This window comes from Bison bison, unplaced genomic scaffold (genome assembly GCF_000754665.1).
Source record: "Bison bison bison isolate TAMUID 2011002044 unplaced genomic scaffold, Bison_UMD1.0 scf7180017864084, whole genome shotgun sequence".
Lineage (NCBI taxonomy): Eukaryota > Metazoa > Chordata > Mammalia > Artiodactyla > Bovidae > Bison > Bison bison.
The window spans coordinates 781573-806295 of NW_011494656.1; positions in this window are offsets into that span (position 1 = coordinate 781573).

The following is a 24723-nucleotide window of genomic DNA, read 5'->3' on the forward strand; positions in this document are numbered from 1 at the left end:
AGTTCTTGAAGCTGCAAGTCTGAAATTCAGGAGTGAGCAGAGCTGTGTCCCATTTGAAGGTTCTGAAGAAGATTGCCTCCATGTTTCTTCCAGCTTCTGGTGGCGGTTCAGTTGCTCAGTCATGTCCGACTCTCTGCGACCCCATGGACTGCAGCATATCAGGATTCCCTGTCCTTTACTATCTCCTGGAATTTGTTCAAACTCATGTCTGTTGAGTCAATCATGCCATTCAACCATCTCATCCTCTGTCGTCCCCTTCTCCTCCCGCCTTCAATCTTTCCCAGCATCAGGGTCTTTTCCAATGAGTTGGCTCTTCGTATCAGGTGACCAGAGTATCAGCGTTTCAGCTTCAGCATCAGTCCTTCCAGTGGATATTTGGGGTTGATTTCCTTTAGGATGGACTGGTTTCATCATTTCTTCCAGCTTCTGGTGGCAGCTGGCATTCGTGGTCTGTGGCTGCCTCACATTAACCACTGCCTCCCTATTCACATTGCCTTCTCCTCTTAGGTCTGGAATCAGATCTCCCTCTCTCTCACTCTTTCTGGACACTCATGATTGCTTTCAGGCCCCATATGAATCTCCCAGGATTATCTCCCCATCTCAAGGGCCTTAACTTAATTACATCTTCAAAGACCCCTTTTAAAATGTAAGGTTCAGAGAAAGCAATGGCACCCCACTCCAGTACTCTTGCCTGGAAAATCCCATGGATGGAGGAGCCTGGAAGGCTGCAGTTCATGGGGTCGCAAAGAGTTGGACACGACTGAGTGACTTCACTTTCACTTTTCACTTTCATGCATTGGAGAAGGAAATGGCAACCCACTCCAGTCTTCTTGCCTGGAGAATCCCAAGGACGGGGGAGCCTGGTGGGCTGCCGTCTATGGGGTCGCACAGAGTCGGACATGACTGAAGCGACTTAGCAGCAGTAGCAGCAGCAACACTACAATTTCCAGGGATTAGTACCTAGAGTAAAATGTTTCCTTGAACCTCCTCAACTCCCCACCAAAGCCATGTACCCTAAGCTGAAATTCTATAAGAAACACTTCCTAACCTCTTTTTTAATGGCATGCCCCATGGTTTCCCTGGTGATAGGGTTTCCATTGCTGCAAATAATAAAGCCAGCTTTGTGTGACACCAGTGGGTTCCTGGTCATCTCTGGCTAGTGGGTATGGACACTCCCATGTGCGTCTTGTCTTATTCATCTGCTACTAGACCTTGGAATTTCAATTGCTCCATATTTTCTTTTGTCCTAAAACATAATCACTGAGGGATCTGAGTCACTGGTTTCCATGGGTCACTGCAGGTTATCATAAAAATAGTCTCTGCTATTTATGTGCAATTACAGCACATTTGAAGGCATTTTATTCCTTTAGAGAATGACAAAGAATTGTCCTGGTTCTCTGCTATTAGATAGACACAAAGATCAAAAGTAAAAACTATTAAACTATTTTTAAAGCTTATTCTGAAAACTAAAGCTTATCTTTTCCAAATGTATTGCCTTGGATAAGGAGCAGAGGTCGTCATTCTAAATGCCATTTTGTATGAAGTTGTACATTATTTCTGGTACCTGTGGGTTTTTTCTTAAAAAAGTGACCTCTCAGTAAAGGCTTTTGCAAACTAGAAATCTCTTGAAGTGTGTATGTTAAATTCAATTATAGAAATATATTTGAAGAAAAGATGGGTAGACATGTTTCTAAACAGAAACACTGCATTAATATGAAAATAGAAGAGATTAAAAACACTTCAAAAGAACAGCCTTGACAAAAATTAAGTTCAATCGACCATTCAGTACAGTAGTAGACTGAAAACGATGAGCAGTAAATTTTGGCAGGGACTAGAAAAGGAAGTACTCTTAGTCGTTGCGTGTGAAGATGAACCATTATAGCGGTTATCATAGCTATCTTCTCAGCTTTCCTTTGGTTACAGGAATGGTAGCGATGTTTTTCATCATGTTACTTTTGTCACATTGTTGCAGTTATTTATCTCAGAACTAATTAAGGAAAAATAATGTCAAGAATATATGTGTGTATACACCTTAGTCTATGCTTTAACATCATTAGCAGTTCAGTTCAGTTCAGTTGCTCAGTTGTGTCCAATTCTTTGTGACCCATGGTCTGCAGCATGCCAGGCCTCCCTGTCCAACACCAGCTCCCAGAGTTTACTCAAATTCATGTCCAATGAGCTGGTGATGACATCCAACCATCTCATCCCCTTCTCCCGCTTTCAGTTCTTCCCAGCATCAGGGTCTTTTCCAATAAGTCAGTTCTTTGCATCAAGTGGCCAAAGAATTGGAGCTTCAGCTTCAGCATCAGTCCTTGCAATGGATATTTGGGACTCATTTCCTTTAGGATGGATGGGTTGGATCTCCTTGCAGTCCAAGGGACTTTCAAGAATCTTCTCCAATACCACACTTTAAAAGCATCAATTCTTTGGTGCTTAGGTTTCTTTATAGTCTGACTCTCACATCCATACATGACTACTGGAAAAACCATAGCTTTGACTAGATGGACCTTTGTCAGCAAAGTAATGTCTCTGCTTTTTAATATGCTGTCTAGGTTGGTCAAAACTTTTCTTCCAAGGGGCAAGCGTCTTTTAATTTCATGGCTGCAGTCACCATCTGCAGTGATTTTGGAGCCCCCCAAAATAAAGTCAGCCACCGTTTCCACTGTTTCTCCATCTATTTGCCATGAAGTGATGGGACTGGATGCTATGATCTTAGTTTTCTGAATGTTGAGTTTTAAGCCAACATTTTCTCTCTCCTCTTTCACTTTAATCAGGAGGCTCTTTAGTTCTTCATTTTATGCCATAAGGTTGGTGTCATCTGCATATCTGAGGTTACTGATATTTCTCCTGGCAATCTTGATTCCAGCTTGAGCTTCATACAGTCCAGCGTTTCTCATGATGTACTCTGCATAGAAGTTAAATAAGCAGGGTGACAATATACAGCCTTGACAAACTCCTTTTCCTATTCAGAACCAGTCTGTTGTTCCATGTACAGTTCTAACTGCTGCTTCCTGACCTGCATACAGATTTCTCAAGAGGCAGGTCAGGTGGTCTGGTATTCCCATCTCTTGAAAAATGTTCAGCATTTTATGATCCACACAGTCAAAGACTTTGGCATAGTCAATAAAGCAAAAATAGATGTTTTTCTGGAACTCTTTTGCCTTTTAGATGATCCATCAGATGTTGACAATTTCATCTCTGGTTCCTCTGCCTTTGCTAAAACCAGCTTGAACATCTGGAAGTTCACAGTTCATGTATTGTTGAAGCCTGACTTGGGGAATTTTGAGCATTACTTTGCTAGTGTGTGAGATGAGTGCAATTATGAGGTAGTTTGAGCATTCTTTGGTATTGCGTTTCTTTGGGATTGGAATGAAAACTGACCTTTTCCAGTCTTGTGGCCACTGCTGAGTTTTCCATATTTGCTGGCATTTTGACTGTAGCCCTTTCACAGTATCATGTTTTAAGAATTGAAATAGCTCAACTGGAATTCCATCACTTCCACTCGCTTTGTTCATAGTGATGCTTGATGCTTCCTAAGGCCCACTTGACTTCACATTCCAGGATGTCTGGCTCTAGGTGAGTAATCACACCATTGTGATTATCTGGGTCATGAAGATCTTTTTTGTACAGTTCTTCTGTATATTCTTGCCACCTCTTCTTAATATCTTCTGCAGTCAGAGAAAACTAAACCACACTGAATATTCATTGGAAGGCATGACGCTGAAGCTGAAACTCCAATACTTTGCTAAGAACTGAGTCATCTGAAAGACTCTGATGCTAGGAAAGATTGAAAACAGAAGAAAGAGAAGAGAGCAGCAGAGAATGAGATGATAGATGGCATCACTGACTCAATGGACATGAATTTGAGCAAACTCCAGGAAGGACAGAGAAGCCTGGTGTATTACAATCCATGAGGTCACAAACAGTCAGATACGACTTAGCAACTGAACAACAACAGAAGCTGATGAGGTTCTTTAAATATTGTCGTCAAAACCTAAACAAAATGATTTTACATCAGTATAAGAACTATGAGAAATAATAAGTGTGTGTTTATAGTTGTCTGCCAATATTTCTGGGCTCACAGAAGAGAGATATGTCAACAGAAGACCTAATATACCATGAACTCACGTGTTATTGAAGTCCCTCATTCAGATTTACAGTTGGAACCACCCATGGGGTTTTCAAAATATGTTAATGGTTAGGTATCCTCTGGGCTTCCCTGTGGCTCAACTGGTAAAGAATCCGCCTGCAATGCCAGAAACCTGGGTTCAATCGCTGGGTTGGGAAGATCCCCTGGAGAAGGGAAAGGCTTCCCACTCCAGTATTCTGGCCTGGAGAATTCCATGGACTGTATAGTCCATTGGGTCACAGAGAGTCAGACACAACTGAGCGACTTTCACTTTCAGGTATCCTCCAGAACAGTTAAATCTGAGTCTCTGGGGAACAGGACTGGGTATTGAGATTAGGATGCCCTGTGCTTGTCACCCCAATTCTGCCTAAGTTTGTATGTTGTATGAAGGAAAAGAATGGACTATTTAAAAGCAAATCCACTGTATTTCTTTGCAGACAAGTTAAAAGAATAGTTGGAAGCAGTGATCTGATATAACATCTAAGGGGTGTGTCTTTGTTTAAAATGTGAAGCAAAGATGATAGAAAGAGAATACTCTCATGTTTGCAAGTACAGACAAGTGGGAAAAAGATAAGAGGAGAAAATAGCTTCTACAAAAATCGAGGTGAATGCAGTTGGAAGAATGGCATCATTTTAATCCCCAATCAGTGGGCCCACTGCCCAGGGCTTTTAACAGTGTCGACTGGCTTGAGAGAACACCGCCCATGGAGAATACAGAAATTGGTCAGGAGATGCCACATGATACGGAAAAGTGAAACTACAGAGTGAAGAAGAAAAGTCTTGCACAAACTGGAGTGACAAAACACAAGGAAAGAATACATTTAGGGAAAAAGAAAAGGAAAGAGTTCCTTGTTCAGAATATACACCAAAGATGATGGTAGGCTCTAACATTCATTAGACTAATATTCATTATTCTCCAGGATAAAAGAGAAGAATAAGAACAGATAATTTATTTATGGGGCTTCCTAAAGAGGGGAAATGGGCTTCCCTGGTCAGGCTCAGTGGTAAGGAATCTGTCTGCCAATACAGGAGACACAGGTTCAGTCCTTGGTCTGGGAGGATCCCTTGCAGAAGGAAACAGCAACCCACTCTAGTATTCTTGCTTGGAAAATCTCATGGACAGAGGAACCTGGTGTGCTACAATCCATGAGGTTGCAAAGAGCTGGACACTACTTAACAACTGAACAACAGTAATAACAAAAATCTATACCCCAATAAATTTGATTTGAAAATTTAAACAAGAATGAGGATGATCTCTATGTATGATATGAAAAGAGCCCCAGGATTTAATGTTAACTAAGAGAAATTGAGTTGCCATACATTGTAGAGAGATGTGAAGATTGTATATATCGTGTATATGTACTTATGTGTGTGTGTGTGAATATATCTGAAAAGAGAACATGAAAACTGTGACTTACAAAAGGCAGTATCCTTACAGCCAGTAACGAGGTTAATTGGGAGAATCATCCTTTTTGGTATAACGTTGAAAAGTTCTAAGTAGAGAAATGACCAGACCAACGATTGCAATGTAAGTATTTTATATAATTATGAAATGCAGAAAATTCAAATTGAAGAAAATGTCTTCTTCTAAAAATTGAATTTGAAAGGAAATCTAATTATGCATAGATTTGGCTATTCAATCAGAAAGACAGACATTTTTCCAAGAACAGATGCAGTTTATTCTATAACAAATTGGTATTGAGTATCATCCAGCATCTTGCTGTTTTAGCAGCTGGAAAATTTTTGAAGATTTTTGAAGGAGTAATATGAGTTTGTTTTCAACTGCAATGGCTTTCTGAATCAAGGAAGGTGAATTTGATTCACATTTATGTTATGTCCTTAAAGAATTAATTTTCTGGGATTGCAATATTGAAAAAACAATACCTGGCTTTATATGAACTCTGTAGATAAATTTTCCATTCAAGACACTGACTTTTAAAGTTCTTTGTCTCCAGTGTAATTGCATTAATAAGACACTGATCACACACATCTCGCCTTGTAACAAGAGTCCAGTGTGATACCCATGATCATGTTTAGTACATGAAAGCACATCCTGCAAACTATAGACAGTTCTTTATTTCTGTTTCCCGCAGCTTTTGTAAACCCAGAGCCTCGTCTTCCTATTTCCAAAGGGATTTAGTTCTCCACTGAGGGACTGAGTTCCCTCTGCAGGTTTCCTGGAGACTGTCACAACAATTGCACCTCCATTTAGGTACTTTTAAAAGTTGTTTTTGTTCTCGCAGTAGGTATGGCAGAGAAAGAACTACTGTAAGTGACTTTATAGAAAGATTACACATACCTGTGGGATATATTCAAGCAAAGAGAGCTCAAAGGAAGCAGAAAATATCTCCAACAGTCTTAGTGTTACTAATATGATATCATTGTTACTTTGAACATATCATTTATTTAAAATGATGCAAATGGAAACTTAAATATTCAGGATAAAAACAAATAGTTGTGAATACAAAGTTCACAATTGGAACATCATTATCCCTTTCATCAGTATTTCTGCTTATATTTTCTGTCATTTCTTTCTTTGGTTGTTTTGTTTGATCTCCTTGTATGTCCAACTATATTTGATTGATTGCATGGCATTTTATATGTAAAACATTAGAGATATAATTTTAAGCTTGATATATAATATACATAGATTTGTATATTTATGTTTATTTTATTTTATTCATTTGCAGGTTTTCTACTTGTTTTTCAGTGGCTAGGTTGGTGAGATTTGCATAATCTACTACCCCCAGAGGAATTCTACTGTTTTGTTTTTCATCAGAACACTGATAGGAATATAAGAGACTATTTTCTTTTACTTGGCAAGAAGCACAATATACTTCTGCCTGCTGCTGCTGCTTGCTGCTGCTGCTAAGTCGCTTCAGTCGTGTCCGACTCTGTGTGACCCCATAGACAGCAGCCCTCCAGGCTCCCCTATCCCCGGAATCCTCCAGGAAAGAACACTGGAGTGGGTTGCCATTTCCTTCTCCAATGCATGAAAGTGAAAAGTGAAAGTGAAGTTGCTCAGTCGGGTCCGACCCTCAGCGACCCCATGGACTGCAGCCCTCCAGGCTCCTCTATCCATGGGATTTTCCAGGCAAGAGTACTGGAGTGGGGTGCCATTGCCTTCTCTGATACTTCTGCCTAGGTATTCTGAATTACCTCAACTATTCAAATGTGTTGATAAGATGGAAGGCTCATTATGGTCTTCCAGGACATTTATGTAACCATTTGATACTGATAATATTCCATTTAAAGTGAAAATAAATGAAAAAGTGTGATAGCCAACCTCCTGATGATCTCCTTATATTTAGGTTCTTGTCCGGCTCTTTTCCACACTGAATCAGTTCTTGCCTATGTGGCCGATAGAATACAAAAGGAGCGCAGTTGTGTGACTTCCAGGAATAGGTCATAAAGGCAGTGCAACTTTCTCCTGGATCTCTGGGATTGCTTACTCTGAGGGAAGTCAGCTGCCATGTTATGACAATACTCAAGCCCAAGGAGAGGTGCGAATGAAGTGAAACCCACTTGCCAACATCAGTGTTCCAGCCACAAGAGTGAGCACATTGGAAATGAACCCTCCAGTCCCAGTCACGTCCTCGAATGAATGCAGCCAACATATGACTGCAACTTTGTGGGTAACAGAGACCAGAACTGTCCAACCAAGCCATTCCTAAATTCTTGATTCATAGAGATTGTAAGAGATAATAAACGATTATTGTGCTTGGGTCGGAAAGATCCCCTGGAGGAGGAAATGACAACCCACTCCAGTATTCTTGCCTGAGAAATCCCATGGACAGAGCAGCCTGGAGGGGTACAGTCAATGGGGTTGCAAGAAGTCGGACATTAATGACTAGCATGCATACAGACACACACACACACACACACACACACACACTGTTCTTTTTATTTTTAGCCAATACGTTTTGAGATGAGAATGTGGAGGAAGGTGAAGAAGAAAATGAGGAGGAAGAGGAGAAAAAAAAAGTGGAGTGATTGCAAGATTACTCAGTTATAAGAAGAAGTACATTACCGAACCTTTAGGAATACCACTTACATCACTTTATAAGGTAATACCAAAAACAGGCAAGTATTTTATGTAGGAACATAAATGAGCCTAACTAAACAAAAGTAACAGTACATCAGACTGTGCTTTTGTATTAGTTTCGACGGACCATGAATTCGCTTTAGAAGTGATAGTCATTTGGGACTTTGCAATTAAGGTCATAGGTGGTCTCTATGTAATCAAGTATGACAATGACAACCAATAGAATCTGGATAAAAGAATTTCCAGATGAAATCAGCCAGCTCAAAGCTCCTACCCAACCAACTGCTTCCAAGATAATTGAGTCTCTCTGAAACCAAGACCTAATACAACGTATACCTATGGCTATATTAATAAAAATTCCAGAAGCAATATGGTGTTATTCAAACTCTAGGCTGTTTAAAGCTGTTCAGAATTTTTCCTAATCAAATGAAATAGAGTGTATCTCTGGGAAGGGACAAACCAAGCAAATGCCCACGTTATATTTGAATGCCCACTTTATACTCAAGGACAGTAAATAAAATGGACCCTCTATTTAAACAATGCTTTCTACATTAGTAAATTAAAGATTTAAGGAAAGTTCTTTGTTAATTTAGACTTCTTTGAAACAATTTAAAAGAACACAAACACTCTGGTTTAGAGAAAGCAGTATCCTTGCAATTATAAGGTTAATTAGATTTCTGCTTTTACACTAGTACTGTAAAAATTCTGAATATGAAAATAATTAAGCCAATCAGTATAATATTCATGAACAGTATGAAAAGGCAAAAAGGTAGGACACTGAAAGATGAACTCCCCAGATTGATAGGTCCCCAATATGCTACTGGAGATCAGTGGAGAAATAACACCAGAAAGAATGAAGGGATGGAATTAAAGCAAAAACAATACCCACTTGTGGATGCAACTGGTGACAGAAGTAAAGTCCAATACTGTAAAGAGCAATACGGCATAAGAACCGGGAATGTTAGGTCCATGAATCAAGGCAAATTGGAAGTGGTCAAACATGAGATGGCATTCTAGGAATCACTGAACTAAAATGGACTGGAATGGGTGAATTTAACCCAGATGACCATTATATCTACTACTGCAGGCAGGATCCCTTAGAAGAAAAGGAGTAGCCATCATAGTCAACAAAAGAGTCTGAAATGCAGTACTTGGATGAATCTCAAAAATGACAGAATGATCTCTGTTCATTTCCAAGGCAAACTATTCAATGTCACAGTAATCTAGTCTATGCATCAACCAGCAATGGTGAAGAAACTGAAGTTGAACTGTTCTATGAAGACCTCCAAGACCTTTTAGAACTAACATCGAAAAAAGATCTCCTTTTCATTATAGGGGACTGGAATGCAAAAGTAGGAAATCAAGAAACACCTGGAATAATAGGCAAATTTGGCCTTGGAATACAGAATGAAGTAGGGCAAAGGCTAACAGAGTTTTGCCAAGAGAACACACTGATCATAGCAAACACCCTCTTCCAACAACACAAGAGAAGATTCTACACATGGACATCACCAGATGGTCAATAGAGAAATCAGATTGATTATATTCTTTGCAGACAAAGATGGAGAAGCTCTATACAGTCAATAAAAACAAGACTGGGAGATGACTGTGGCTCAGGTCATGAACTCCTTATAGCCAAATTCAGACTTGAATTGAAGAAAGTAGGGAAAACCACTAGACCATTCAGGTGTGACCTAAATCAAACCCCTTATGAGTATACAGTGGAAATGACACATAGATTTAAGGGATTTGATCTGATAGCATGTCTGATGAACTATGGATGGAGGGGGTTTGTGACATTGTACAGGAGGCAGTGATCAAGGCCATCCCCATGAAAAAGAAATGCAAAAGGGCAAAACAGTTGCCTGAGGAGGCCTTACAAATAGCTGAGAAAAGAAGAGAAGCTATATGCAAAGGGGGAAAAGAAAGAGATACCCATGTGCATGCAGAGTCCAAAGAAGAGCAAGGAGAGACAGGAAAGCCTTCCTCAGTGATCAACGCAAAGAAATAGAGGGAAACAACAGAATGGGAAAGGCTAGGGCTCTCTTAAGAAAGTTAGAGATAGCAAGGGAACATTTCATGAAAGGTGGGCTCGATAAAGGACAGAAATGGTATGGACCTAACAGAAGCAGAAGCCATTAAGAAGAGGTGGCAAGAATACACAGAAAAACTGTACAAAAAAGATCTTCATGACCCAGATAATCATGATGGTGTGATCACTCACCTAAAGCCAGACATTCTGGAATGTGAAATCAAGTGGGCCTTAGGAAGCATCATTACGAACAAAGCGAGTGGAGGTGATGGACTTCCAGTTGAGCTCTTTCAAATCATGAAAGATGATGTGGGGAAAGCGCTGCACTCAACATGCCAGCAAATTTGGAAAACTCAGCAGTGGCCACAGGACTGGAAAAGGTGTTTTCATTCCAATCCCAAAGAAAGGCAATGCCAAAGAATGTTCAAACTACCACACAATTGCACTTATCTCACACGCTAGCAAAGTAATGCTCAAAAATTCTCCAAGCCAGGCTTCAACAATACATGAACCACGAATTTCCAGATTTTCCAGCTGGATTTAGAAAAGGCAGAGGAACAAAAGATCAAATTGCCAACATCCGCTGGATCATCTAACAAGCAAGAGAGTTCCAGAAAAACATCTACTTCTGCTTTATTGACTATGCCAAAGCCTTTGACTGTGTGGATCACAACAAACTCTGGAAAATTCTTAAAGAGATGGGAGTACCAGACCACCTGACCTGCCTCCTGAGAAATCTGCTTAACTTATATTCAGAGTACATCCTGCTTATTTAACTTTTATGCAGAGTACATCATGAAAAATGCTGGACTGGATGAAGCAGAAGCTGAATCAAGATTGCCAGGAGAAATATCAATAACCTCAGCTATGCAGAAGAGAGTGAAAAAGTTGGCTTAAAACTCAACATTCAGAAAACTAAGATCATCGCATCACTTCATGGCAAATAGATGGGGAAACAATGGAAACAGTGACAACTCTCACATCTGTACATGACTACTGGAAAAACCATAACTTTGACTTTTAGAGACCTTTGTTGGCAAAGTGATGTCTCTGCTTTTTAATATGTTGTCTAGGTTGGTCACAGATTTTTTTCCAAGGAGCAAGTGTCTTTTAACTTCATGGTTGCAGTCACCATCTGCAGTGATTTTGGAGTCCAAGAAAATGAAGGCTGTCACTGTTTCCATTTCTTCCCCATCTATTTGCCATGAAGTAGTGGGACTGAATAAAAACTATTTAAAATTGCCTATCACCATTTGAGATACAGCCATCCTAAGACCTTTTCACAGATATGTAAGGACAATGATATATTTAATTTTTTAGTCATTTTTTAAGTGAGTAGAGGGCAAGAAATGGGAATATACTCATATATAGGAAGTTTAAAAAATGCAGTAGTGAATAACTCAGTGCAATAAATTTGTGTCAGATTTTAAGATTAACCTGAAGGCAAAGAGCTAGAGGGTTGATTCCCAGAAACCACTGCTAAGTGGGTTAAACAGAACCTTTGTTAAATGCAGCAAAGTCCATGTTTTCTCACTTGTCACTGGCTCCTAATTGGGGGGTAGGGGGTGAGGGTGCTGCATTTGTTCTTCAAGTATGATTGAAATACAATCAAAAGACTTGGAAAAGCTCTGTGCAAGGTGTAGAGTCTCTGATATTGGAATCCAGCCATGACAACTCCTTGTAGGACAAAAATCAGGCTGGAATGGGTGAGTGACCTGCATAGTCAATGGGTTTTTCACACCCTTATGAAGTAACCTTGATGTTATAAGGGTGGAATTTCCATTGAAAGAAACTTAAGAAAACACTTGGGTCCTTAGTTTAACAGGAAATGGGCATGTGTTTCAACTCTGTGTTAGGGATTCAAATGAAAGGCCGTCAAAGGGGATACTATTTGCTCTCACAAATAAAATTTTTTGCTAATGTCCAAAAGTTCTATGGAGTAAAGAAAATACTTGCCTGTGGTGCAGGAGACGTGAGTTCCATCCCTGGGTTGGGAAGATCCCCTAGAGAAGGAAATGGCAACCCACTCCAGTATTCTTGCCTGGAGAATCCCATGGAGAGAGGAGTATGGCATTATCGCAAGAGTTAGACACAACTTAGTAAGTAAATCACTACCACCAAAAGACCTGTGAGTCTGCCAGTAAAAGTGATTTTGCTTCTAGCCAATATGCTTCAGTGGCATTTTCCCCAGTTAATGACAAGGTATTTTGAAGAATTAATTTTCTCACAATAAAATTAACTGGCTCAAGAAAGTAGAAGAATTATTTAGATTGCATTAAATCCTGTCCATTAGAGCAAGACCAACCAGAGGGACTCTCTAATTCTCCTGTCACGTGGTGTACAAACTCAAACACACAAGCACACAGAGGTTTCCAAGGAAATGGCAATACAAGTGAGGTACCAGTGCTAGGGGCAGAAGCGGAGATAACGCTCGCCTGAGACCAGACAGCACCGTGAGGACGAACAAGCTGAGGAAAACACGGATGAGGTGGAGTGGCAAAAACTGACACTGTCGTTTTGGGATAAATTGGGTGCCGACTTTTGAGAACGGTTGTGATAGTAATAGTATCTCTTTGCAACCTTTGTGACTCATTGAGAAATTCTTCATTTTTGATGAATGACTCTAACCCCAAAGTTACTATATTCCCGTGTTTGTGGGTACTTAAACTGGATTACTTTTACTGTGGTGACTTATGTAACAATTGCTAAAGCTATATATATAAATATCCCCTCGGTAATATGATGACCCAGATGCAGTGTTAGTGACATCAATGCCCGAATTCTATCTTCATCACAAACAGCACAGAGTGTCCAATAATACAGGTGTTGGTATAAGCACAGCAACTAGTTTTGTTATCTATTCTTTGTGAACAAAATCCTACATGTTGAAGAAAACAAACTGCATGTGTTATAAAAATGTGTCAAGAGCACTCTACTGATTAGTTCTTTATCAAAAATGAGTCTCATCCCATGAACCAGTGTAAGAATTCTGTGCTTTTCAGTCAGGAAGCAAAATATTATTTGCTGCTGATGCTAATTTGCTGGCCAAATTTCATACCTTTTGTAATCTTAAGGTTTGTTCTATTTGGGATGTTAGGTCTCCTTCATGTCATAGAGTAATCCAGAGGTAACTTTTGTATTAGAAATGGAAAGGTCAGGATCATTAGCAAGTCAAAAGTTAAAAATAAATGATTTGAGAGAAATGCTAAAGAAATTCAGCAACTCTGAGTACTATTTTCAAAACTGACTTTATTATGTAAATAGACATTAAACCAGAAACCATCTTATGCTGGCAATAGGGGATTTCAGAGCCTGCTGTTAAAATCTCACTCCATTTTGATAAAACAATATTATATATTCCTGTTCATTTATTCAACATTTTCTTTTACCTAAAAAGTATACTGCATGCTGATCTATGGGCCAGGAACTTTTCTAAGTGCTGGGAACTAAACAGGGAGGAGAAGACAAAAATCCCTGTCTGGTGGAAGTCATGTTCTAGTAAGTAGGAGATGGACAATACACATATACACACTGATGTGAAATATATGGGATGATGGCTTGTGGATGGAAATATTGAAGAGAAGATCGAGCAGGGTCCTGAAGAAGGTGGCGGTGGTGAAGAATCCACCTGCCAAAGCAGAGACACAGGAGACGGGTTCAGTCTCTGGGTTGGTAAGATCCCCTGGAGGAGGAAATGACAACCCACCCCAGTATTCTTGCTTGGAGAATCCCACCGACAGAAGAACCTGGCGGAATACAGTCCATTTTTTCTCAACGAGTCAGGCACAACTGAGCCAATGAGCACACAGCATGCTGAAGAAGGTGGTGTTATTTTAAAAAGAAAAATCATATTCAAATGCAGAAAAGCTTCATCTAGATACTTCTAATTAGTAAATGTATCATAGGAATCTAATCTTAACATATATAATGGAAATAAGTGGAAAATTCCTCTAGGGATTGTGTTAATGATGATGCTGTGACAGAAATTTGGCTAACAGATCAGTAGGTGAGGATCTTTGAAAGACAGTTGGCCTCCACTCCCCACTTTGATCATGGCACTTATAATGAGAAAAAAAAACTAAGATTGGTGTAAACCGCTATTATTTTTATGGCATTATCATGGGTGTGAAAGCCATTCTTAAATGTAGAAGGAGTATTAAACCACAGGTATACCCATTTATTCACAGGACAAAATTTATACTAGTTTATTTCAGGAACATACGACTTTCAGGACTGACTAGACAAAAAGGCCATATTCTGTATTAAAACACTTTTGAGAATAGGATTGTTACAGCTAAAATTCATGAAGTTAAATAATTTTAGTGTGGAAACAAGGTATATAGTAGTCACATCATTTCATTTACAGGTCTCTAACAGTCTCAGAATTAATCAGACATTTAACCCATATTTTATAGTTGTCATTTAAAGGTCCCATGACATGTGGCATGGTAGAGTGGGACTGTGGTGGAATCAGGATTTCTTGGAAACCCCAGCTGCCTGGGAAGTCCTGTCCTTGTGACCCAGGGTACCACCAATAGAGATTTCCCAAGTTGCAGAGAATTTGTAACAATCTTCTCACACATGGATTCTGCTTGTCATATTCTAGTCTGTTTCAAGTATTAGATTGGTCTAGAGAGGGAACCTCATGTTATTTAGATTTTCAACAAAGCTCAAAAAAAAAAAAAAGACAAAATCTCATAACAATAAACATAAAGATATCAATTTTAGGGCAATTTTACAACAGATCATCCTGCGGTCTTGCAGGGATGATTTCTTGGCAGGCGTGCCATGTCTCTGGCATGCGTGCTTTAGTGAATATTGGTCATCTAAATAATTGTTGAGGCCGTATAAAAGAACACGAGTTGGCCAGGCCAGATGTGCATAAATGGCACTAGGGGTGAGAGCAAGCTGGAACCGAACATTAGGATTAGAACGTTATAAAACTGCAGGAATCAATCCAGCATCCAAGAAATGATACAGTCAAACTGTTTAAGATACATCTTGGCAGTGCCGCAGCAGAAAGGTGGCATTAAATGGGTTGAGTACATGCTTACGTGGGGCTACATAAGACTTGTTAAGGAAAGTGCCCTGTGGAATACAGACACTGAAGGGAATTTCAGTAACAACACGAAACAAATAAAAATGGTAGTAAAACTTAATTATTTTTCCCAGAGAACTATCACAGACCACATTGAATGAGGAGTATTGATGGGACAGAGTTGATTACAGATGTGCATTTAGACATCAGTAAACTCTGGGTACTGAAAACTAAGTTTAGAGGGAAGAAAAAAAAACGAACAGTTTTCTTGCCCTTCTGATAAGTGCTATGTTTCAGGGTAACTGAATAGTCTTTGTCAAAAGGGAAAGATCTATTTGACTGAGATTCAGATAGAAATACAGAATGACTATTATGAGTTGAAAAGCAAAAACATACTTTGCAATCACTGGCATACAGTGTTAAAACCCTTTGTGGATGGACAGTTATGTGATACCAAAATAAAATCCACTAATCACATTCTGGTTGAAAAAGAAAAGTATAATTTTACAGTGGAGGAATCAAGCTGCCATTACCTCTATTCAGGGATCAATTTTAGTTTTGGTAATAGCGGGGTGATTATGTATTTATTCCAGGTGTCATACAATACAAAGTATAAACCATTATCCTTCCTATTTTTGTGTTAAAGATATTCATCATCAATCTAATTGAGTTTCTACATTTAACTTTCATTTTACAAGGATTACCAATGATAAAGTAGTCTGCTCTCAATATTTGCACTTCCTGGTGTCCATATCTTACTTCATTCCCTTCCCCTGAGTATGGCCTGGATTCAGTGACACACTTCTGTTGAATGGAACTCAACAAAGAGTTGTCATTTCTGAGACTAGGTTACAAAAAGCACCTAGCTTCTCAAGGACCTAACCCTTCCCTGGTGGCTCAGAGGACAAAGCGTCTGCCTGCAATGCGGGAGACCTGAGTTTGATCCTTGGGTTGGGAAGATCCCCTGGAGAGGGAAATGGCAACCCACCCCAGTATTCTTGCCTGGAGAATCCCATGGACAGAGGAGCCTGGTGGGCTACAGTCCATGGGGTCGCAAAGAGTCAGACACGACTGAGCGACTTCTCTTTCTTTCTCAAGGACCTACTGTATAGAGCAGGGAAATATACTCAGTACTTTATGATAACTTATAAAGCAAGATGATCTAAAGAAGAAGAAACAAATGTTCAAATAAATAATTGAATACTGTACTATACCCACAGAACTAACCCAATATTGTGAATCAAATATATCTAACAAAGAAAAAGCATCTAAGACTTCCCTGTTGGTCCAGTAGTTAGGAAGCCACCTGCCAATGCTGAGGACATGGGTTCAGTCCCTGGTCTGGGAAGATCCCACAAGCCTCTGAGCAACAAACTGTGCATCACAACTATTGAGTCCATGCTCTAGAGCCTGTGCTCAGAAAGAAGAGAAACCTGAGAACCGCAAGGAAGAATAGTCCCCACTGCAACTAAAGAAAGCCTGCACGTGGCAATGAAGACCCAGCACAGACAAAACTAAATAAAAATTAAAAAAAATCTAGCTTCCTTTTTGCTTGTCCTCTGTTGCTTGCTCTCTCACTTTCTCGCTCTCATGGAAACAGGTGCCACGGTGCGAGTTGTCACGCAAGGAAGACTACACAATGAGGAACTGAGGCATTTCTCCTGCCAGCAGCCACCCAGGACCTGAGACTCTAAGCCCTGATAGCCCAGGAGGAACTGAATCCCGTCAGCATTCAAGTGTGTGAACTTGGAAGGGATTCCTCCCCCAGTCCAGCCTTGAAGTGACTGCAGTCTCAGTTGATAACTTAATTGTAGTCCAGTGTGAGACCCTGAGTCAGAAGCAAAGAACCTGTGAAGTAATACATGTTTGCTGTTGAAGAGGCTGAGTTTGGGGATAATTTGTTACACAGCAGCAGATAATTATTACATAAACCAAACAGCATCATGAAGATGCGTTCAAGTAAGTTTAGAAGATGGAGCATTCTACAAGACAATGATCATGCATTCTTCATCAAGGCAGATGCCATTGCCAAAGGGACTGTTGAATACTGGAAAAAACATGAGGTGTGACAGAGTTTTGCTTTGTATCTTGATTTGCACAGAATAGAAACAAAGACATTCTTGGGATAGAAGAATGTGAATAAGGATTGGGCATTGCAATATACTGAGGAATTATTAATTGTGGTGTGAATAGTCAGGATACTGTTGTGGGTTCCCACTAGCTACTGGTTTTATACATGGTGATGTATATATGGTGATTTATAGAAATCAGCACATGGTGATTTATAGAAATCAACACATGGTGACTTATAGAAATCAGCAGAAGAAGACACAGTTAGCTTAAAGCATTCTTAAAAAAATTTGATTCATAAAGTATAGGTGATGTGAAAGACTTGGCTTTGATTAGGATAATTAAATGTAGTTCACCACCCTTGGGGCTTCCCTGGTGGCTCAACTAGTGAGACAATCTGCCTGCAATGTGGGAGACCTGGGTTTGATCCCTGGGTTGGGAAGATCCCCTGGAAAAGGGAAAGGCTGCCCACTCCAGTGTTCTGGCCTGGAGAATTCCATAGGGTCCATGGGGTCACAAAGAGTTGGACACAACTGAGCAACTTTCACTTCACTTCACTTTACCACTCTTGTGTGAAAATGAAGTCTAAGTGTTCAGGTATTCTGGCAGACATACATGCGGATGCAGCCCCTCTGGTCCAGAGCTCTAGGGCGCCAACAGTCTCAATAACCTGACCCAACAATAGCAGTGACTGTCTCCCTAGTGGACTCATCACAACATCTGTCTCGAAGTGAAATTTCCATTCTAGGCACTCACCTGTCAGGATGTCCAAAGCCAGAGAACAGGAATTTCCCAAACTTAGCAAGCAAAGTCTATTTTGCCAGTTTGAGGACCTGTTTGCCAATACATATCATTTGTCAGAATTTAGTTGAAAACTTGCTTTCATTGTTAAAAACCACCCCATATCCAGGTTTCAGAGGAGGCAACATATGGTTCCCACCTTGCTCTAACATTCCTGGAGGTTACCAGCTGTGAATGTCTGTGTCACTACTTGCCCCATGTATGACTTTCTCTTCTGGTGGGAAAATCACACTTGCTCAGCTTGTAGAACTCAGGCAGGGTGTGATGGCTTGTTACAGCAGATAAAGTGAACCGGAGGTGCGTGTGTCATATCTACAGGGAAACTTCCGGAGCCAGGGCATGCCTCACATGACATGTTCTGTTTTCTTTCCCCTACAAGTGTGCAAGTATGTGACAAGGAGGCGTTTCTATCTGCCTGGGTGCGTCATGACCAGGAGGAGCAGAGATTCCCCGACAACGCCCGATGGATCTGTGACATGAATGAGAAGTCAACTGTTGTTCTTAGGCACTGAGACTTTTAGTCCACTGCACGGACTATTGACTCAGCAGACTTTATCAGACAGGCGTGATGGCTAGTCATCGGTAGAAAAAGTCTTGCAAAACCAGCTCGCTGGAAATGGACAGTGAAACTTGGGAATGAATAAACCTGGAATACGTGAAAGGCATGGAAGAGCAGAAGACAGGCAGAGTGATCAGCAGTGGCTTGTGTCAGATAAATCACCTCATTCTAATGCTTTAGACACTTTGACTTCCTCTGAAGTTAATTCCACTTAACTAAGAAAATTTGAAGAAATTAACCACAAGGCACACAGACTTCCATCACCAGCTTTGTTTGTCGCTAGCCTCTGCGCATATTGGACCGTCTCTTTTTCCATCATCATGAACTGGCAAGCTAGCCTGTGTTGTGCACTAAATCTCTTTTTCCATCATCATGCTCTGGCAAGCTAGCCTGTGTTGTGCACTAAATCCCACTCCTCCCAGCTTCCTCAAGAACACTACTCCCACCTTTGTCCTCTGCCCAGTTTCTCCCATTACAGCTTCATTCTCATCATCATTTAACATAATTCCTGAATCATATTCTGATACTCCTATAATAGCAAGCCAAATGGGCATTCTTACTGTCTCCTAAGGATACAAAGCATTGGCATAGTTCTATGCTTTCCATGAGCTGTTGGTCTTCTCTTTGAAAGGTTCAGTAACATCCACCAGCCTCCCACAATACAAATAGTTTGACTCACAACTACTCATCCTTGAAACATATGCTCAAATGTCACCATGAAGCTTTCTCTGATTCCCCCAAGTAGAATTAATAACTTTGTTCTTTGTTTTCCCAATTTCTCCTTTCATTAAGTTATTCACCATCTATTGATTCCCGACTGAGTGATTTCACTTTCACTTTTCACTTTCATGCACTGGAGAAGGAAATGGCAACCCACTCCAGTGTTCTTGCCTGGAGAATCCTAGGGATGGGGGAGCCTGGTGGGCTGCCGTCTCTGGGGTCGCACAGAGTCAGATACGACTGAAGCGACTTAGCAGCAGCAGCATTGATTCCCTACTATGTGCCTATTACTGTGCAACATGATAAAGATATGTGGACTTATTTGGGGAGCTAGGCACATACTAACAACACAACACAATCATCCTAGTTATGTTTTGGATCAGATTCTAGATGTAAACTTTTATGGGTAATCATGAGCAGTAATATTTGAGCTCTTTTAATATTTATTTTAATTATCTCATTTATCCACCTTGCCTTCTAGCCTATAAGATAGTGCTAGATAAAAGCCATATAGCCCCTTAAGCTTGCTTTTGTCAATAGTGTTTTATTGAATATTGGTTAGGACCAATACTCAGAGTCAAACAAATATGATTTTAAATCCTGCTCTTCTGACCATCATCTGGCTCTTAACCTCATTAAAACTTGGATTTCTTAGCTATGCAAAGGATTCATAATACATGTAAGGATCAAATGCTTATAACACTTTTAACAGAACTCCTGACAAATAGTAGGTCCTCCATAAATATTAGACACTGCTGATGCTAGTATTGTTTTATTGTTACTATCATCTTTATTTTCCCAATGTTAATGTAGTTCCTCACATATAGTGGGCTTTCCTGGTGGCTCAGTGGTAAATAATTTGCCTGCCAAAGCAGGAAACATGGATTCAGTCCCTGGGTTGAGAAGATCCCCTGGAGAAGAAAATTGCAACCCACTCCAGGATTCTTGCCTGGGAGATCCCATGGACAGAGGATCCTGGCGGGCTATAGTCCATGCAGTCTCAAAGAATTGGACACGACTAAATGACTAAATAACTAAACAACAACAAACCTGGCATACAGTAGATATTCAGTAAACATGTGATGAATATAGGAATGAATGAATGAATGAGTTCATAAATGAATGTGTTTTCCTAACCCTAGCTATTCTACCCGCCCCCCCTTTTAAGAGGGTTATGTTTTAGGCTCCCTTATCAGAAAAAAACAATAATTAATTTAAAACATGAAAAAAAATAAAAGGACACCATCTAGGGAGGGAAGCAAAGCGAAGACAGACTTAATGGCCAGTTCTAGCATTTTCCTAAGAAAAACGACTAGGGACAGTTTTGATCAATCCCACACGGTTGTGAGGTGTTCATAACAGATGTGAAATTCACTATTTTCTCTTACAGTTCCTAGAACACAATTTTCAGAGGAGTTTTCATTGCAGCCACCCTGCAGTTTCTGTTCAAGCCTGTTCATTACTCTGAAAACTTCTGGTAATAGGGCTTGCTCCAGCCTTTGTTCCTAGACTCTTATTGTGAGTTTCATCAAACTTAGACACTCCGGGATAAACTCAGCAGTTAACTGGCCTGTGACGAGGCAGCATCCCCTCAGCGTCGGCTGGAAGGCAGCAAACAGCCAGTCCCACAACTTTAGCAGAAAGGAAAACACTTGCAGATGCCTGGCCAACTCCTGTGAGCCCACACGGCGGGCTCTGCCCATCTTCTCTGCCCTCTCTTGACTTGCGGTAGAAGGCGAGCAGGCCCGTTGAATGATCGCTTGAAACTTATTTTCTTCTTTACATTCCAAACACATTGCTCGCCTGTGGCACAGAAAAGACTAGCTCTGCAGTAAAGAGGCGCGCTCTGTTTCTCAGGGTAGAGTTGGAAGACAGGCTTTCTACTCCCAGTGATGGGGCCATGTAATTGGCTCACGCCAGCAGAATTCAAGTGCAAGCGATGTGTTCACTTCTAGGAGGAGAGAGTAAGAAGGACCCAGCTGATGAGTTTCAGACATCAGGATGTTCTGGGAAGCCACGTGCTTAAGATGACAGAGTCTCCTTCTCTGGCCTGGGTTCCTAAGTGTGTGCTGTGTGCTGAGTCACTTCAGTCGTGTCTGACTCTTTGTGAGCCCATGGACTATAGCCCACCAGACTGCTCTGTCCCTGGGATTCTCCAGGCAAGAAGTCGGTTGCCATGCCCTGGGCTCCTGAATAACTCCACGACCTCACAGAGTAAACACAGGCAACCCTACCCTCAGAAACCACAAGAACTCATATTTGCCTATCACAACAGAAGTAGACTACTATGCTAACTGAGTGGGTTTGGGGGAGAGTTGACTGTTCTAACAACTATTTCCTTAACTTTAACACAGCCCACCTTACTATGTTACACCATTAAACATAAAGTTTCGAGGAATCCAATAAACCAGGTGTTTGTTCAGAAATCCAGCCTTGAGTTGACTAGTGGACAAAACATTTCACTGGAGTCACTTGGACCAGCACTTGATTATGACTTCTACTAGTCTTTACTCTGACATTGTACTAGTAAGGGCAGATGCCTCTGTCGTTGTTGTTTAGTTGCTAAGTAGCGCCTGACACTTCTGCAACCCATGGGCTGTAGCCCACCAGGTTCCTCTGTCCATGAGATTCTCCAAGCATGAATACTGGAGTGGGTTGCTATGTCCTCCTCCAGGGGATCTTCTCAACCCTGGGATCAAACCCACATCCTTTACCTCTCCTTCATTGGCAGGTGAGTTCTTTACCCCTAGCACTATCTGGGAAGCCCTCTATATTAGCAGCAGTCACCATCAATTATTTTTGCTACTCATTTTACAGATTTCCTTGTTTAATCCCTACACAATGATCTTTTGTGACTTCAGTATCCTCATGTAATTGGAAAGCAGACTGAAAAGTAGACTCTTTTGCCAGGATCACATCACTAGGGTTAGCAAAGATCAGATCTGTCTCCAGATTTTCCTTCAAGAGTCCATGCTCTTGACTGCCACTATTCATGAAAATCAGCTTATCTGGGAAAGAAAAGTTTAAAGCCGATAATTAGGAATTGTCTCTTCCATCTATAACACTGTATGCAATTCCATTCTTGATGTCAAACCTGCATTACACTAAGATGAGCTTAAGCTTCAAACATTCCTTCAACCCTGGTTCAGAAATGGCCAATACGGAATAAGGAAGGCTTTTCCAGTGGCTCAGATGGTAAAGAATCTGCCTGCAATATGGGAGACCTGCAATATGGCAGGTTTGATCTCTGGGTCGGGAAGGTCCCTTGGAGGAGGAAATGGCAACCTACTTAAGTATTCTTGCCTGGAAAATTCCGTGGACAGAGGAGCCTGACAGGTTACAGTCCATGGTGTGGCAGAGTCGAACACAACTGAGTGACTAGCACTTTCACACAATTTCCCTCATGGAATAAGGGCCTATTCCTATCTAATCTCAGAAGTTCTGTCTTTAAAAGATATAGCGTGAAAATGCATAAATAATTCATATTCCTACCGGAAACAGTTTGCAAGTTGTTTCAGCTATTGCCTGCTCCAGGTGGGGTCATGAAAACTCCAATTTGAGCTTGTCAGCTCTTGAGGAGATGATAGCTTTTGAAGGTACTGATGCTTCAAACTTTTGTTATTGTTATAAAAACTACAACCATTTAAAAGCAGACTGGAAACAAAATACTGCCATAATTCTCCCACTACCAGCCCTGCAAAAGAAAATAACTCAAGGGAAAAGACATAAACTTTCAATTTTAATCTTGCATTTTGAAAATACTGATTATAAAAAATAGACACTGATGGTAAGTCATTTCATAAACAGCAATATGCTGAACATATGTTACTTCTTTTATATTCCAATAACTTGACTATTCTTTATTCATTTAAGGTCATAAAAATCTGCTTACCCTTCTCTATTGTCACATTTTACACCTTTCTTTACTTACTTAAAAATTAAGCAATGTTCTATAAAAACAATATGCTGGCCTTTTCAAAGTTATATTTTCATGAACTTAAATCTTTCAATTATTTTTAAAGGCTATTTTGGTAAATGTAATTACCTAATTTAAAAAGTAATTAAAGAAAGAAGGAGAACCTCCTTTCATGATTAAGTAACATGGGAACTTGGGACTTTTTTTTTTCTAGTTAAAGTATAATTGACCTATGATACTATGCTAGTTCTTGGTGAACAACATAGGGATTAGATATATTTCATCACGTGGCTCAGTGGTAAAGAAAATCCATCTGCCAGTGGAAGAAATGTGGGTTTGATCCCTGGGTCAGGAAGATCCCCTGGAGAAGGAAATGGCAACCCACTCCAGTATTCCTGCTTGGGAAATTCCATGGACAGAGGATCCTGGAGGCTATAGACCATAGGGTTGCAAAAGAGTTGTAACACTAGCCTCTAGTCCCTAGAACTGTATGCTCTCTGGGTGTCACCTGTGTGGGCTCTGTGGATCTTTCTGCTGCAGCAGGGCTGACTTCTGGGGGTGCATTGGTAGGCAGGTCTTCCCCCGACTCTGGCCTTGTTGTCTGCCAGACCCTGCCATGTGATGGTGGTGCCAGCCATGGGTGGGTGGGCCCAGGCCCTGATGTAATTGGCTATACAACTCCAGGGTTCCCTGGGCTGGTTCTTGTCTGCTGATGAGGAGGCTGGGTCATAGTGAAGCTAGAAGTGAGTCCTAGGAGTTCCGTGGCTGGTACCACTCATTTGGTATACAAAGCCAGGTCCTGGGATGGTTGGCTCTGGGCTCCTGGGGTGCTGGGGCTGGTTTGGGCCCATTGGTGGGTGTGGGTGTGTCCCTGTGTGGCTAGAGGCTTGGTCTGGAGGGGGGGGTCCTAGGACTGATGCCAATGAGCCAGTGTGTGGGTTAGCCCATAGCAATAACAGGCTCAAGGGAGGATTCCAAAAGCCTTCTTGTCGGCACCCATGCCCTCATTGCAGAATAAGATCCCGACAATGGTTCCTGCTGGCATCTATGCCCCCAGGGGGAGTCCAAGTTGCCTCCTGCCTCTCTGGGAGGCTCTCCAGGTTGAGCAAGTGGGTCTGATTCAGGCTTCTTTCAAATGACTGTCTCTGCAATGGGTTGGGTCTTGAAGCATGAAATTCTGTGTTTGTCCTTTAAGTGCAGAGTCCCTGTTTCTTATAGCCCTCTAAGCTCTCCCATACACAAGCCCCACTGACCTTCAAAGCCATATATTCTGGGGGCTCATCTTCCAGGTACAAGATCCTTGGGCTGGGGAGCCCGATGTGGGGCTTGGACCACTCGGTCCTTGTACAGACCCTTGACAATTGTGATTATCCTTCTGTTTGTGGGCGATCTACCAAATAGAAAATGGCATCC